Source organism: Eleginops maclovinus, chromosome 15 (assembly GCF_036324505.1).
Source record: "Eleginops maclovinus isolate JMC-PN-2008 ecotype Puerto Natales chromosome 15, JC_Emac_rtc_rv5, whole genome shotgun sequence".
Lineage (NCBI taxonomy): Eukaryota > Metazoa > Chordata > Actinopteri > Perciformes > Eleginopidae > Eleginops > Eleginops maclovinus.
The window spans coordinates 15,195,443-15,212,753 of record NC_086363.1 but is presented as its reverse complement, the minus strand read 5'-3'; the positions used below and the strand labels follow the sequence as shown (position 1 = coordinate 15,212,753).

Sequence of the window (17,311 nt, the reverse complement as noted above, 5' to 3'; positions counted from 1 at the left end):
ATTCTCTAGCTGACCAAGATGAATAAATCAATATTCAGATTTTGGATACTGGACATGCATATGACACTATTTGGAGATATTTTAGTGTGTGAATCAAACTGAAACTGTAAAAGTGAGGACAAAAATGAGTGTTGGATTGTAAAGTTTAATTTGAGTTTGGTTCCTAATCTTGATGATTAAGTTATATTGGAGGGAAAACTGTAGATGTAAAATCTGATTCAAAGCCATCATGCCCACATTCATAAAATAAAAACATGCAAGCATTTAGTACTCGTCTTCAAACTAATTTGTCCAAATATTCAAGAGAAATATGTGTGCAAATCATTTCCATTTGCTATGCCTATAGTTTAGAAAGCCTCTACCCAAGGTTTAGCAGGCTAGTGTCCCTGACAAGACCTGAGCTACAGAGGAGCTCACTCTGGCCCTGAGCTACAGCCGTGGCCCCATTCTGCCAGGAAAACCAATTACTTAGTGTTTCAAAGCCCTCCGAGTGCCCGAAAAAAGGTCCATCATTTAACCATGAGACAGTGCAACTTCCTTCACTACCGGCCTTTCAGCACCGGGGCAGCAGAAACACAACATCTAAAGCTGCACACACACGGCAAAAAATAATATAAGATCAACAGGAAAGGGAGAAAGATAATAGTGAAAGATAATTACTGAAAATAATGCTAAAATAGTAGTAGTCGAAATAGTTATAGTAGTAACTAACTGCTCAAATGAGCCATGATCATCACATATTGGGTTGTTGTTTTGAACCTCAGCAAAATCACCAATATAAGATTAAATGCTGTGTGTTCAGTCAAAAAAAATAGCAAAATATCAGTAAAATCACTTAAATAAGATAAAAGTTGTATTTGTTAGCAAAATAACTAACATTAGCTGTGTATATTTCATAGGAACAACAATTTAAAAATCACAAAGATAAGATTAAATGCTGTGTGTTGTTTTAATAAAATAATTTAAAAATAACATTCCTGACATAAGTTATATTTAATGTGAGTAAAATTATATATATATATATATATATAAATATATACGTATACACACTTTATCTACAAATAGAAGCACTTTTGCAAAAAACTTCATTCCAATTTACATCCAAAAAGTTGCAGTGCTCTCTTAACTGTATATTCTAATTAATTTTTAACCAGCCTCAGACAGTGAGTCAGCGGCTAATGGACTGACCTCTCGGCAACATGGATAGGGTAAGCTTTCTACTGCTCAGTATCTTTTTACCTCCATCACTCACACACACATCAACAGGTAAGCGCATCCAAATAGTGGTGCACAGTCACACGTCAGGTCTGTTTCCCAGACATGGTGTCATACGTGACCCTTTACGGGAAGCCTTGTTCAGCTGGAAGAATCTACTCTTGGTTTTAGACTGTGATATATTTCTATCCGAGGCTCATCAAAGTGGTAAAAAGCTCTAACACAAATCTTCGTTACACTGCTCCATTTGCCTCCGGTACATTCAATATGCTCTCTCTTGGTCTGTCTCGCTCTATCTGTCTCCGCGGGATAAGTTAATGAGTCTAATGAGAATAAAGACTGAAAGGGGGGAGTGAGGAAAAGACAGCGAGGAGGGGAGAAAGATGGGGGACGCAATCAGATGTGGCTCTCCCCAGCCCTTGGCAATGACAAAGTGGAGCAATTATGCATGAAGGCTGTGACATTGACTGTGGCATCACCTCTTCTGCTGATCTGTTAAAAAGCAAACATGCTCTATAATTCAGGAAGGCACTCACTCAATCACACAGGCACATGTGCAGGAAGACACGTCGCCCTGCCAAACATGTTCAAGGACACGGGTGATCGTACTTTGACAAGTTGACACGTCTGCGCACACGGATGCGTCATTTGCTGGTAGCGCGGCGCAGGGCGGCAGAAGGTCAGATCCGTTCTCCAATCTCTCAACCAGTGGGTGCTGCGAGAGGAAAGTATTCCCTTCACGACTCCATCGACTACTTTCAGCCTCTCATTTTTCTCTGGACACACACGGCTTACCCTCTTTACAAAATCACAGGCCCGCAGCGGCCATCATCCCTCTCCACTGCCCCACTTGATGCTTGGGTGCATAGTGGTGGTGTCATGCTTGAAGGAGATATTGATTACTCACAAGAATGAGCCCTCAGTGGCTGTGGTTTACACTCATAAACGTAAGACCTCTAAATGGTCTGTGTCGCATGTATGGGCAGTGAACCGCTCAGGAGAGTAGAGTAGGAATCTGTACCAGCTAGTGGTGACAACAGCAATAATAGTCTTTATTGGCTGTGTTTAAAAGGGAGTTATTGTGGAAAAGATTGCTGTTAAATAAAGTTTCAAAAATGATGCAGCTTTCAGCCTAATGCTAACACAACACGTTAACGCCATCAACTTGCTGCTAGTTAGCAGAGTGACCATGTTCACCATTTTAATTTAGCATGTTTACATTTGCTTATTAACATTAAGCAAAGCGCTGCAGATGCATATGGGCATGCTAAGCACTGTGATTTAAAGACCATGGGAACTTAGAGCTAAATGCTAACGCCAGCATGCTAACACCAGCATGCTAACACCAGCATGCTAATGCCAGCATGCCAACGCCCTTACAAAGACACTATCAACGTGATGATATTTAGCAGATTGACTGTGTTCACCATCTTAATTTAGCATGTTAGCATGCCAACATTTGTTTTTTTAATCACCAAGCAAAGTACTGCTGATGCCAAGGTGAATGTTAAGCACTGTGATTTATAGAACGAGGGAACTTCGAGATAAATCCTAACGCGAGCATGCTAACACCCTCACAACAAAAGTGTCAACCTGCTCAAATTTAGCAGATTGACCATGTTCACCATCTGAATTTAGAATTCAAGCATACTAACACTAGCTTATTAGCACTAAGCAAACTGATGCTGATGGGAATGGTATGAGTTTTGCAGGTGTTTGGTCATAAACCCAACAGCTTTAACATTTTATCTGAGTATGGCACTCCGGTGAGTTAAGGGATACACAAAGTTACTATAATTCATCCTAAAAGGTGAATGAACGTGTGTATCAAAAGTCATTCAAATCAATCTACTATCGTTCAACAAAAGAGCAAAATTAACTTTTTTCTGCGCCAGCCTTATGGCCAATAATTCAATAGAAGAATATCATCCTGTTTTTGGCTGCTGAGTGAAAATTACCAGCCACTTGCATACTGCACCAGCACTTGGCAGGTGGCTTATGCTAATGTTTTCTTTTGGCTGTTGAGATAATGCAATACATCCAAAAATATAAATCTCATGGTGGTGCTCAAGAAAAAAATCTGACAAAATTCCCAGATCTTTATTTTAGGGGAAATTGCTAGAACAATCGTTTAGATACTTCAGTTTGAACTCAAGTGGTGCTAAGCATTTTACCCCATGATGATTATGAGAATGGATATTTGGTGGATAAGAGGGTTCTGAATCCACTTTCATTTTTCTTCTTATCCTCAAGCAAAAAGCACACAAGCAAACACATGAAATAATGACACGGTAACCGTCTTGCAAAAAGACACAAATAATTACAGATTTTAATTAAATCAATCCCTCCAAGTGTGCTTTAATGAATCTCATAGTGTGTGATCAGACATTAAGTTTGTAATCACTGAGAATTCCCACGGCGTGTCATCTTTCGAAATGAAAAGACGCACACAAAGACTTGCACCTGTCAGGATCTACCAAAAAACAGTGTTAGCTCAGCATATTTCCCAGGCAAGTGATCAGCCAATTACACAACTCATTATTGTCGCATGCAGACCTGTCAGAATGTGCAAGAGCGGGGCAGTGGAGATCAATAGGATGTGTTAATTTGAGCAACAAACACACAAACGCGGCTGAATGAATGGTAAGAAGATGATCAAACGCTTTGAAATGCTTCTGTGAGTTTCTCAGAGGATCTCGAGTCAGCGCTGAGGCAAGGGGGGGTTAATGGATGTGCTGCGATGCTTCAAGAGAACACACAAGTTGATTCAATAATCTGCTCGGATGCGTTTGAATTTAGATATAAAATAAAAGAGATGTAATTATGTGTTGTTTACCTAGGGCTTGAGGCAAGGTCAGGGCTAGGACTATATTGGATGGGAAAAGGACAGGTACTGCAGAGGGACAGAGGGAGGGCGGGGAAGGCGAGTGTTACAAAACAGCCCTGAACTTCAACTGAACTGGGGGGAATTGAAAGTGGGAGTAGGAGATCAAGAAAGAGAGTGAAAAAAGGAGGAACAGATGATTTAATCATGATTTACGTTACATCTACAAAATATGGAGAGAGAAGAGGGAGGGAAGGGGAGGCTCAAAGTGAACTGATGACTGTCTGATAACATCCAAATAAAAAAGGGACGGGGGAGGTAGCGGTGTGACTAATTGGTAAAGGTGACAAGAAAATGAGCAGGACACAAAGGACAGGGATGAAAGAGAGGACAGATAGGGAGATATATAAAGGTGATGCTAGCAGAGGAAGGCAGAAACAGAAGAAAGTTGAATCAAGAACCCGAAGTACAGAAATAATTATAACAGAAATAGTCACTGCTAGCTAAAAACCAGGGACAGGATAAGTATATCTTATTGCCCTGCAGTCGTCGTCAGTTCTTTGAGGAAGCTATAATGGAAACATTACTGCTGGAAATATTAAGCTCTGTGATTTTAAGAACAATCAAACTTTGTGCTAAATGCTAACAAGAGCATACTTTCAAAATGAAAATGTTGACTTGTGTATTAGCATATCGACCAGTCTTTTTTTTAGCATGTTAGCACGTTAGCTTGATGATAAGCACTAAAAGGCTACGGCTACAAAAGTTGTATACATTTTGCAGAATATAAGCCATAATAAGCGACATGAGTAGTATAGTATAGTTGGATTCAGTCATAAACTGTTTGTTATCCAGTTTGACGAAGTCACGAATCTATGTCTACATGAGCACATTATGTAAAAATGTAAAATTAAATGTTGTAAAACTCTGATGCAATTTCCTTGAGGGACATCAATGTTTAAAATTTGGAAATCCATTGCTATACACTCATTCTAACTAAACCTCTGTAAGACATCTGGAAAAAACGAATGCAATTATTTTGACTGATATTGATATTGTGACGTTTATGCACTGTGCAGCCCTAATCAAGCCCATAAAATAACATTATTACAGACCGCCATCCATGTGCAGCTTAACATGTTTTCTCCTTTCGGAAGCCAACCAGCACACAATTGCACACATGGCTGGATATGTGCAACACACACACACACACACACACACACACACACAGCGAGAGTAGCAGTGGGTGCTGATCAGCGCTTGATTATCTTCCCTCAGTGCAGCGCACCCTGAGCAGAACCAAAGCGGATGACTTCATTAGCATATCATCTGCATAATGGCTGATCCAAAGCAAGGGCATTTGCTTGCTACGTGGCTCCAACCATGTCTCACTCTGAGGCGGACGGGGTGAGGGTCAGAGACTTTCTTTAATTTTGATTACAACTAACCATATGCCGGGTCTCCTTTAAGTCACGTGACTGCGTTAGACATCTCAACTCGCCGGTTAATTGGGGGCACGATAAAAGAAAAAAGATATTTTTTCTCTTTTGTGCACATCACTGGAATTACCTCGCTGATACTCCCAATTATAGACCTTTTCTGCGGCAAATTAAAGTACGAACAAGGATGTTTGCACAGCGAATGCTAATTGCCTGAATATTTCTATTTTAGCATCCACTACGTTTCTCTTCTATGCAACACCTAGAGAATGTTTGGTTAAAAAGCTTGTAAATATGAGGAAAAATCCAAGTTAAACCCAAATGAGATCTGATTAGGAAATGATCAATATTAATTTTTCTAGCTCACATTAAAAAAGACAAATAGAACCTCACCATTCTTATATTTCTCCTGTTTTTCCCTGGATGGAAAGCAATGTATTATCGTCAAGGCTCTTAGAATATTTATTTCCCTCAAATGGGGCGCCCTGAAAGGTTTTCATTCTCACCTCACAAAAGTCTGCCCTTGGTATGTGTTTGAAGAATGGCTCTTACCTTCACCTTTTTAAACATTTTATATCACTTACTCTTAAACTCAATAGTCAGGGCCATGTTCCATTAGCTCTGATTCTTTTGCCTTCATAAGTACTCGTCATCATCGTAAACAGGTGAAGGAACCAAGATAAAATACCCTTTTGTGACAGAATTAGCAGATAGTTGTCATACTGCCTGAACTACACCTCAACACACAAGTGTTCCCAAGACATGTGGAAATAATGCTGAGAATATATGGTGCTATGTGATGTCGCACTCCTTGGATGTGAAAGCTTTTAAAGGTTTCTATGCAATTGATGGGTGGAAAAAAGACATTAGTGTGAGTGTGTGTGAATGTTTATCGCTACTCAGGAGCAGGTGGCACCTTTTATCTTCTGCCACCTGTGTGTGAATGTGTATGTACATTTGGCTGATTGCTGGATTGAGAAGTAAAGCGAGTGTTTGCTAAGACTAGAAAAGAGCTGTATAAACTACTTATTAGAAATTAGAAATGTAAAAGCCTCGACAATATGTCAAATGTTGAGAAAGATTTTGAAACGCTAGCAACATTAAATAGCAACAACAAACCATTCTGACAAACTAACAGTGCGTTTTAAACTTGTTTGTAGCCTATAACAACTAAGGAGCAAAAAATACTTGTCAGGAATTCAGATGTAAATTGCCTCAGCAGGAGATGGTCTTTTTGTGAATGTGTAATACCACACTATTGACCCACCTCAAGGGACTATGTGAAAATAGCAGGGAAATTGTATTAAAATTGAAAATAACTTTTTATATAGTAGATAAGAAACATTAGAAAACTGGCAACCATGAACTACAGAGGTGAAGGAATGACTAAGACCAAGAAATTAGTTAACATTTTACCAATTCAAGTTTCCTCATCTCAAAGTCAACATTTGTTTTGACCTGTTTTAGTTTTAATGCCTAAAATAAGTTATGTGGTTAACACAAGCTAAAGAACTTTACATTTTTCTTTAAATACCCCACTCGTGAATGTCCAAAGCTTGATAAAAACAGAGGTTGCTAACAAGTGACTAAATGAGAATTTCTAACGTCATTAATGTGTATTTTTTTTCGTTAATGACATTAAATTCTCATTTAGTCACTAAATAGCAACCCCATTTATTTTTTTTCGTTAGCTTTTCATTTATGCCAATTGCAATTGCGTTTAAAAAAGTGGTGTGCTGGACAAAACCTGTTAGAATCGTAAATGAATCATCCTTTTTGTTGAGGTAGCAATGCTAAATTCCGGGTCCGTCTAAAAAAAAGCTATTAGATCAAGGGGCCTAAATTGAAGAATCAAAGGAAACCAAATGTACGTCTTTACTTTGCAGTTAAAAGCTGACATCAAAAACAAGGTAGCAATATTCTCATTTCCCTACTAGAGAAAAACGTTCTACCAGACCAACAGGCAAACAGAACTTTAAAAAATTAATCTCAGTGACAGGGGTTACAAACAGAGAAATGGAGGGGGAAACTAAGAGAGAGACCAAGAGAGTGTACTCTAACAGCGCTTGCTGCATTTCTTACCATTCTGCTGCCATGTTTGTTTACTCTCTCCCTGGTGTGAACATCTCTGCATGGCTGCAGCCATCACATATACACATGTCACCCCTCTGCAGAATCACACAAACACACACACATACACAAACACACACACACTTATTCCTAAGCCTTCTTGCGCTCATACTTAGACTCTCACAATGCAGCCCTTCAAGCCACATCTTAACCTAGTTCTTTGCATAAATCCTACTCATAAGGTCTCAGGCACTCCACAAACAATACACAGCGTTCCTGAGTTTTCAGACTTCTGTGGTCTCTGAGTATACTACTCCTTGTGTGAATCATCTTATTGGATGTGAAGTCTAATTTTGAATGATTACACTTGAAATGGGGCTGTATTTGGCATATTTGCAGCAGGTTTCCTGACTCATACGCCATAAAAATATCCACATTTAATTACAACAAAGCGTGGTGGTATGAATGATTAAGTTTGCATCCCTTTCTCTAACAAATCCAATAATGATAATTTAATGAATATTTAATGTAAGTATTGTTGTCGAGGAACTGAGCGCACTTTTCAGCAGCAATGCAAAAAAAGATGGACAAATATGCCAGTTACATATTCACATCTCCTTTCCCTGTCTCTCTCATTCCCTCTGCGTTGCGTAACTGCTGACGCATTCGTGATCCGTGAAAAAGTGGGAATCAGTTTTGCTCGGTTGATCCCAGAGGTCAGAGGCAGAGAGATAGAGAGAGCAGAGGGAGAGGAGTAAAGAGAGCGCAAGGCCAAGAGAGAATGAAGGAGGGAAAGATAAGCAACAACCAGGTTTGCATCGGTTTGTTGGTGAGAGAATTGTAGCCGACAATGTTGTGTTAATCTCAGCCCATCGGAGGAAGGTAGAGCAGACCATATCATGACAGCAAATTATGTGACCTAAATCAAGGAAATGACACCGCAAAGAGATGGATTCAGGCAGAGAAACCAGGGAAACATGCTACAGAGAAATTAACAGAGAAAAGAGCATTTGGTTTATTCAATTTGGCGATTGAATAAACTACTTCATTCCTTAATATTAATTTAGCTTTGAACCACAGGCACCGTTGCTTTTTACAATTCTGAACAATTGAAACCCTGGCAGCCACAGATTTCTTTTTACCCCAGTCAATGAGCATGCTTTCAGAAACAATAGGGAACCCCACAGGTGCATGGGGAGGTATTCACAGCTCTGCCTGCTTGTGTAGCAGCCGGTCAGGGCCGAATTCAATTTGACCTCAATTTTGTAGCAACTTTGAAATCCACCTCGAGCATTGTGTTGTAGTTTCAGACGGAGTGGTCAGGAGAGGCAAAGTTAAACTCGATTCCAGGGTGAGCGTCTGGCCATTAATAGCCGTTTATCAACAGCACCACCAACGCGTGCCAAGGCCAGAAAGTGCCAGCTGGTGCTCCGAAATACAACGTCTGATGCGTAACAGGTAAACCCGTTTCCATCCCCCAGGACCAAGCATCGGGAAAAGACAAACCAAACCCCTGATGACACCCATTGCCTTGCTCTATCACATGCATTACAAAAAAGACAGTGAAGGACTAATGCTTCATTTCCCAACATGCAGTCATGGGTCAGTAGGGTAATAAGTACATATAGGAGAGGCTTGAACTAATGGTGAGACATTTTAGTGTTACTTATTTTCAGAAGTATATTAACAGGGAATTTTGTCAACAACAATTCACATATGTAGATATTTTGGGATACCCCCAGAAAAGCCTGCAATTATATCCATTAACATCAATATTCTTTCCAACTGCAACAAAAAATGTACTACATCAGCTGCGGTGTTTTTTTTCTTGTAAAAAGTCAAATCTTGACACTATTGATAAGCTAAAAAGAAATCTGTAGCTCAATCGGATACCAGTCAGACGATGTAAGAACCATTAATAAGAGCCAGCTTCTAAAATATTGTCAGATTCGATGCTTCAGAACCAGAGATACAGTGGTATGCAAAAGTTTGGGCACCCCTTAGGAAAACCACTGCATCAGTTTGTCACTTGCTGAGCTTTTGAAGCAGCAACTTCATTTTAACATATGTTATACCTTATGGTAACAGAAACATCTCAGTAGTGAAATAACTTTTATTGGTCAAACAGAAACATGTTTATGTGCATTCAAACAAAAATAGGCATGTGCATAAATTTGGGCACCCCTAAGAAATAATTCCATTAATATTTAGTATTGCCTCCTTTTGCTGCAATAACGGCCTGTAGACGCCTCCTGTAGCCACAGACAAGTCCCTTAAGCCTGGCAGGTGGTATTTTGGCCCATTCTTCCACACAAAACGTCTCCAGTTCAGTCAGGTTTCTTGGCCTCCGTGCATGGACAGCCTTCTTCAAATAAATCCATACATTTTCAATGATGTTAAGGTCTGGGGACTGGGATGGCCATTCCAGAACATTGTACCTGTGCTTCTGCATGAATTCCTTGGTGGATTTTGATCGGTGCTTAGGATCATTGTCCTGCTGAAAAATCCAACCCCGGCGTAGCTTCAACTTTGTGACTGACTCTAGAACATTCTTGTCAAGAATCTCCTGGTACTGTAAGGAATTCATGTGGCCCTCAACTTTAACAAGTTTTCCAGTACCTGTGCTAGCCACACAGCCCCATAACATGATAGATCCTCCACCAAATTTTACAGTGGGCAACAAGTTCTTTTCATTGAATGCAGTGTGTTTTTTTCGCCATGCATACCTGTTCATGTTATGACCAAATAACTCAATCTTGGTCTCATCTGACCACAGTATTTTGTTCCAAAATGCTTCTGGCTTGTCCAGATGTGCTTTTGCATACCTCATGCGACTCTTCTTGTGATTAACACTCAGGAAAGGCTTTTTGCACATCACCCTTCCAATGAGCTCTTCCTGGTGCAAAGTACGCTGGATTGTGGAACGGTGAACAACTACACCATCAGCAGCCAGATGTTGTTGTAGTTCTCTGGAGGTGGTCTGTGGCTTCTCTGTGACCATTTTCACCATCCTTCGCCTGTGCCTTTCCCCTATTTTTGTCGGCCTACCACATCTTTCCTTCACACGGACTGTTCCTGTGGCCTTCCATTTCACAACTACGTTTCTGACTGTGGAGACAGACAGTTTAAACCTGTCAGATAATTTTTTGTACCCTTCTCCTAATTTATAATGTTGGATTATCTTAGCTTTCAGGTCAGTGGAGAGTTGTTTTGAGGTCCCCATCTTGCCACTCCCTAAGAAAGAACCTAGGCCAGGCACAGCCAGCTATTACCTATGTTAAATAGCCTTTTTCATGATTGGTTCCACCTGTCTTTGTAATTGAAGGTCTAATGAGCTAATCAAAGCAATTTTGTGCAGCAACCTGTCAGCTATAAATCCGTACAGGTGTTGAAATGAATGCTATTTATAAGGGTGCCCAAACTTTTGCACATCCCATTTTTTGCATTTTATTTTATTATAATAAAACTATGTAATGCTACCCTAAGAATTTTGGTCTGGAAAACACTAAAACGTCTACATCTTTGTAGGAAAACAAATGTTGTTGCTGTGATCTTCTATTATAAAGGAAAAGCAAATTGTCATGAAATCTCAGAGGGGTGCCCAAACTTTTGCATACCACTGTACATGTTTTTTACTCAATGCATTCTCCACTCTATTTGAAACCTCCACTCTTCATTACCCACCATGCAAAGATTTGGGGTTTCTTATGCTAGCAGCGGCTAACGTAGCATTCATCTGCTAGCCTCAATCAGAGACGACTCTGGTTAGCTTTCGTCTTCCAATCCCTACAACTTCAGACTCATTATCTTCCTCTCCAGCGAGCAATGACCTTAGTTATATCATTTGAGGACGTTAGCAGACGTTGATGAATAAAAGTGGTGGTGTTCTTTTTCGTTAATTGCACATGCACCACTAAGAAAGAAATGACAAATAGCAATAACTGCATACTTTTTTTGTTCGAACAGTGTCACCAAAAGATCACAAATTAGTCAATGACTCACCAAAGTTCAATTCAGACCTAAAGCGTGTGACTTTCTTCAAAACGGGCTTCATAAGGGGTTGGAACCCATCATTATTTGCCATTAGCTGAATTCCAACTTTTGAGACAGCTCTATTGAAAAGAGGCAGTTAAATTAAATTGTTCCCCAAATAAATTGACAGCACGTGCCGTGTTTTTATGCTGTAGGAACTTTTTTCTTGCGATAAAATCATACCTTTTCTGTTATTACATTTAAATAATATATGACCAATCATTATTGCAGAGAGGAGACAGCTGTCTAAAACGTGTGTCAACGCAATGGAAACTGCTAAAAAAAAAGTCACTGCAATATCTCTTCTTTAGTACCGGCAATGTCCAGCAATCTAACCGAAAGGCTCAGAGGAGGATGGACCAAGCTGCACATAAATCCCGCTGAAGCCTGGCAGTATCTGTGGACAGGCAGTAAGCAGCAGCATGAGCCTAACTGTGATGTGAGGCTCATGATGTCCACAGTACTTTGAACTGAAGAAACATAAGAAAGAGTAAGGGGAGGTGGAGAAAGTAAGAAAAGCTAACTGGAATACTGAGGCAGACAGAGATGAATAAGGTCGGACAAAGGAAGGAAGGGCCACTGAGAGAGAAGAAGGGAGTGTATATATAGACAGAGAGAGAAAGCAAGGGGGGGACAGAAAGAGAGTGTGACCGAGGCAGAAACCTAAAAAATCTTCTCTCTGGGAACTTTGCGGCAGGACTTTGAGGGGATAATTAGGCAGAGTGACTCCAGAAGTAGAGAGTAACTTCTCAGTCCTAAGCCTTCATGCAGGGGGGATTAGACTCAGGCAGAACTCCTCACTCCCCTCCCTCATGTCCTCCCTCCCTCACACTCTAACTGCTCTCTGAAGTGGACCCCAATGCCAAGTTATGTCCAAAGTAATGGCAATTTTCTTTCTCCGTTAACCCCGGAGTGTAAACTGTTGTATGGTTGGATAAAACTGACTTTCATTATTGGATGGTATACCCAATATTTCTACTGTCCGTATTGAAGTAAAATACAAAATTGTAATTGTTTTTTCCCGCATTTGCTATATGTTTTTGTGCTCAGTGGAAAACTACTTAGTAATACTGGCAGCAAGACCTGGAGGCTGTAGCTTCAGACTATCATCTTTGACCTTGGGCTAAATTGTACTCCCCTGATCCAGGTGTCCAAGGAAAGCAAATCATCGATTGGACATTTGGGAGAAAGTAATGAAGTCACAAGTCAGTGAGCGCAATATGGGCCTTTTATGAACAGCCCACCGTGGTCAGTGTGCTTCATTTCTTTGTTTTTCCAACGCTAGCAGAAAATGTAAAAAGGAATTGCTAACTTTAAGTGCATTTGATTAAGTCGTAGTAGTAGAAAGCTTAGTTAATTGCTTTGAGTAAAATACTTTTTAAATAATATATGCTAATGACCACGCTACCTTGGCAAACACTACTGTAACAACAAGGGGAATACTGGGAATGTTTTTATATTACATAGTTCAACGCGGAGAAGAAAAGGAGCTTTGTTTCAACATGACACTGGAAACCTGGAATATGATCAACACAATGCATCGCGTCTGGATGCGTTTCATTCAACAGCTGATGTGTTTTACTGAACTATATGCGTACGTCAATTCAAACACAATGATAGTAACAAGTACACATACTTAGAAGCCTTAGTGATCAGATCTAATTATCAGGATTACACAGATGACCACATTTGATATTGTCATCTGTAAATGGGTTTTTTGATTGTCTCACTACATTTACTCTGCGTAAAGACAGCCTAGCCGTCTCTTCTTGTATTATTCTTCCCCAACGCAAAGAATAGGCCATTTTCAGTGAATGAAGTTGCTCAATTTGCAACCACCTGAACAACTAATCTCGGAAATATGTCACATAAGGGTCTAATAAACTGTACATATCTGCTGGTTTACAAAGTTTCCAACTGGAGCAATGTTGCTATGTGGAGCACAGTCCTCGGTCCACTGCCATGGCTTAGAAAAAGTTTGCTACTGTTCATCAAAGCTATGCATCCAAAAAAGTAGCCTCTCTGAGCCAAGAACAATTGGGGGCCTGGCTGACTGCGAGGGGACTGAAACTTTCTTGACTGATGCCTGTGGGTTCGTGCTGCATCAGCCCCAGATTTAAGTACGGGAGTGACAATGTGCTCTATATTTCGCACCAGATATACGTGGCCTCACAACAGTAACCCTACATCTGCAGCAATGTATCCTTACTCTGCTGCCTGTCTCTCTCTATTTCGCATTCAGCCCCCTCCCCCACTCTATTCAGTCTCTCTTCTCAGGTCTATTCTCAAGTCTGTTGTCCCCAGTGTCCCACTTCCTGTGCCCTCTGACCACCGTGCCATTTACAGAAAATAGACGCAATTGCATGTGAATCTAATAGCAAAGGAACCTGCTGAAGGCAATCTTATTTTAAATATCATGATTTAAACTCATGTTATAATTAATGTAACCTGAAAATTGCCTTAGTGGTAGCGTGACTGCGTCTTTGAGAATCAGTCTTTCACTGGTCATGTCTTTGGGAGTTCAGTATCTTGACCCAGGCGATTATAATATTGAGTAAAGATCATTAATTACTTTATTGTTGAGCCAATGGGTGGCTCAGCAAAAATGCAATTGTTCCTTCTCAGGGATGATTGTCAGGGTTTTAATACAGGTAAAGAGACAGTCATTCACACATACACTAATGGGTATTCCCCATAGGTGTCCCCAGTCCTCTGATTTACTTGTCCTTGGACAGTTAGAGGAAACTGGGACACCCAGAGGAAACCCCAATGGACTCCACACAAAAAAAAAGGACAGAGCTGTTCTTACGCAACATTGCCAACAATGGCGTCACCCAGGGACTGCTGACTACACACTGATCGGCCTATTACCTAATATGCTGATGAAGAGCAAGGGGATTCGGTTTTGATTCAAACCCATTCACATGCTATATACAGTGCAAGGTTTTTTTTACAGAGCCAATTGTTCCGAGTATTGAAAAAAGGTAACACATCTCCATTTAAGTCAAAAGTCAGACCATACCAATCTGGTACATCAGCCCAATTAAGCTTTCGCTGAGAAACTGTCCAATAATTAGGCAAACCAAGCTTTGGATTCCCTCCATATAGAAGTGATGTTAATGAGGGTGTGTTAAGATTCATGGTATGGCATCTTAAAAGTTAGGAGGGTACGGCTTACTATCTTATAACCTACAATGGTAACCTAAAAATGACTTCCCAGTCCATGGATCACTATGTAAATTAGTGTCTGAAACAGTTTTATCTTCAGTCATACCATGTATGAAGACATCAAGTGCATGATTAGGTCCCCAGTTACACGACTCATTTTAAAAACGACGAGTCATTCGCAAACATTAAAATCTGAGCCAGACACAGTTTTTCACTCAACGTAGCTGCTAATGTGTAATGCTTAATTAACTAGCACTGATAAAATCTGCCAAGAACAGTTGACATTTCAGAGAGTCAAATGAACAATTGCTTATTTAAAACCAGAAGGGCACTAGGAGAGCAGAGACCTCCTGACAACACCAAATGGCCTATCACAAAATAAAAACAAAAATACACAGTCGTTTGACCGCTCCAATATATAACAGGTCATTTTTTTGCACTACTCAAATTGAATAAAAATCAAGCCTCTGGTTTTTCCGAAAGACTGAGAGAAACAAATAAATGAACCAAAAACAAAACCTCCTTTTAATTTCGAGTAGTAAATCTGCCTTGTTGAAAACAACATTAATTTTACGTAAACAACATTAACTAAGGGGGCGGGGTTTAGAAAAGGAACGCAGGCTACTCATACACACCAAGTCACGTCGTGGCGTTTCAGTCAATTAAACTAATACCAATCAAAACGGGTGATCATAATTCACATTTTTCCTCCATCCAGCTCACACACATACAACCAGCATGGCCACACACACACACACACACACACACACACACACACACACACACACAACTACACACTGTATCGCATGGCTTTGATAAATGAATAATGAGGCCATTCTCTGCACGATTGCAATATACAAAGGCCACTGCTATGACCTCATTCAAGTGAAGCCAAATGTCGGGTCAAATTCACCAATCAGCTCCTTTTCAGCAGACACAAAACTGTCACATCCAATTAAGCACTTAGACATAAACACACACACACACACACATAAAACCATGTATTGTGAGACAATGAACAATCCATCCACTTCACTCTCACTTTTTTTGTGTTAAACAGCGATAATCACTTAGTCTCCAGCGATGATACCGTATTTATTTTTCATCCCCACTCAATCGCTCATCCTTCATGCAACAGTACGTGTGGGTGCTCTCTAGCCAGAAAGCACCCGAGTCCCCCTTCATTTGAGCTTTCCCTCTTGAACACGCACACGAGCATATGCACACATAATGAACACACATAATGAATGATTAACCAGTGGCAGCACAATCGTAACACACAAACACACACACACACACACACGCACACACACACACACACATCTCTTGCAGCGTAGATAAGACTACAGAAAGGGGAAAATAGGGATTGCTGTACCTTTGTTTCTACCTACAGGTTTTTGGAGAGGTGATAGGATCCGGGGAGGTAAAAGAGGGAAGTGTCATCCCGCGCAGAGCACCAAGAGAAAGACAGCAAAAGTGTGGATAAGCTATTGTTATACTACGAGACACTGTGTAATGACACTTTCATGCAAAATGTTGACAATCATGCAAATGGAAGAGAAATGGAAGAAGAGTGAAGCAAGCAGCACACAGCCTACAATTTACAGTTTACAGCTCATTTCTTCATCTTGATCTATGGTCCATTGGTCGCGGCTAGCTTTGTTGACCTGGTTTGGTATTCAGGGGCCATAAGGTCATGAGGACAAAGGTTCAAACAAAGTCAAATAGCTTTCTAAAATTTGAACTCCTAATCAAGATGTCAGCACGGTCGAAACGGTTTAAGGTTAGCCAAGTTCAAAAATGAACTCAATGTTCACAGGTAAATCCAGTGATTGAAATTGAACAATTTCTGTGCAAGGTTTCAACGCCATAAATCCTGTTGTGACCAGGCTGCAATGGCCTGAATCATAGCTTTAGAGCAGCCACTAAATGAACTTAAAGTTAGGGTTTTTGTTACCACTGTAGTTTCCAAGGTTAGGAATTACTTTGGAATGTTCATTTACTCCAATGTAGATAATAAGTGTTTATAGTGCTCCAAAACTAATTTAAACTACTTCATTATCTGGGCTATATATAAATAAACTGCTATTCCAGGACACAACATAGCAATCTCTAACTGCTGAAGAAGATCCTGAGGTTTGAAAGTCTTGGTCAACTACTGTTGTGCTTTGTGACTAAAGTATGGTTTAGGTTTGAAAATATTGTGGTTATAAAGTTGCTATAGCTAAGGTTAGGTAAGCAAATGACCTGGATACAAGCAACATTATATAAGAAAAACAATGTATTGGCAATGGTTTAAAATTGGCAGTAAGCTTTAAATATTAAATATAAGTGACACTATTTAACTTTCTGCATAAAAATGCAACAGCCCCCATCGTTCTTGCAAGTTGCTCAGTGTGACAAGAAGCCAACACGGCCTGACTCTTTAGTAGCAAAATACTCAAATCTGGACCAATAGAAAATGAGGACTTGCATTTTCTTTAAGCCCTGCCTCCAATTTGCTCTGTCAAATCCAGTCCCGCTTAAATGAATGGCAAAATAACTAAAGATGTGTCTTCTAGCA

The 17,311-nt window shown here is 40.1% G+C and overlaps 1 protein-coding gene across 8 annotated transcripts in view; it reads right to left on the bottom strand.

Moving 5' to 3' along the window:
* nrxn3b (neurexin 3b) overlaps nt 1–17,311 on the bottom strand; it is a 286,482-nt gene that overhangs the window by 256,652 nt on the left and 12,519 nt on the right. The gene's annotated exons all lie outside the window — the stretch shown is intronic.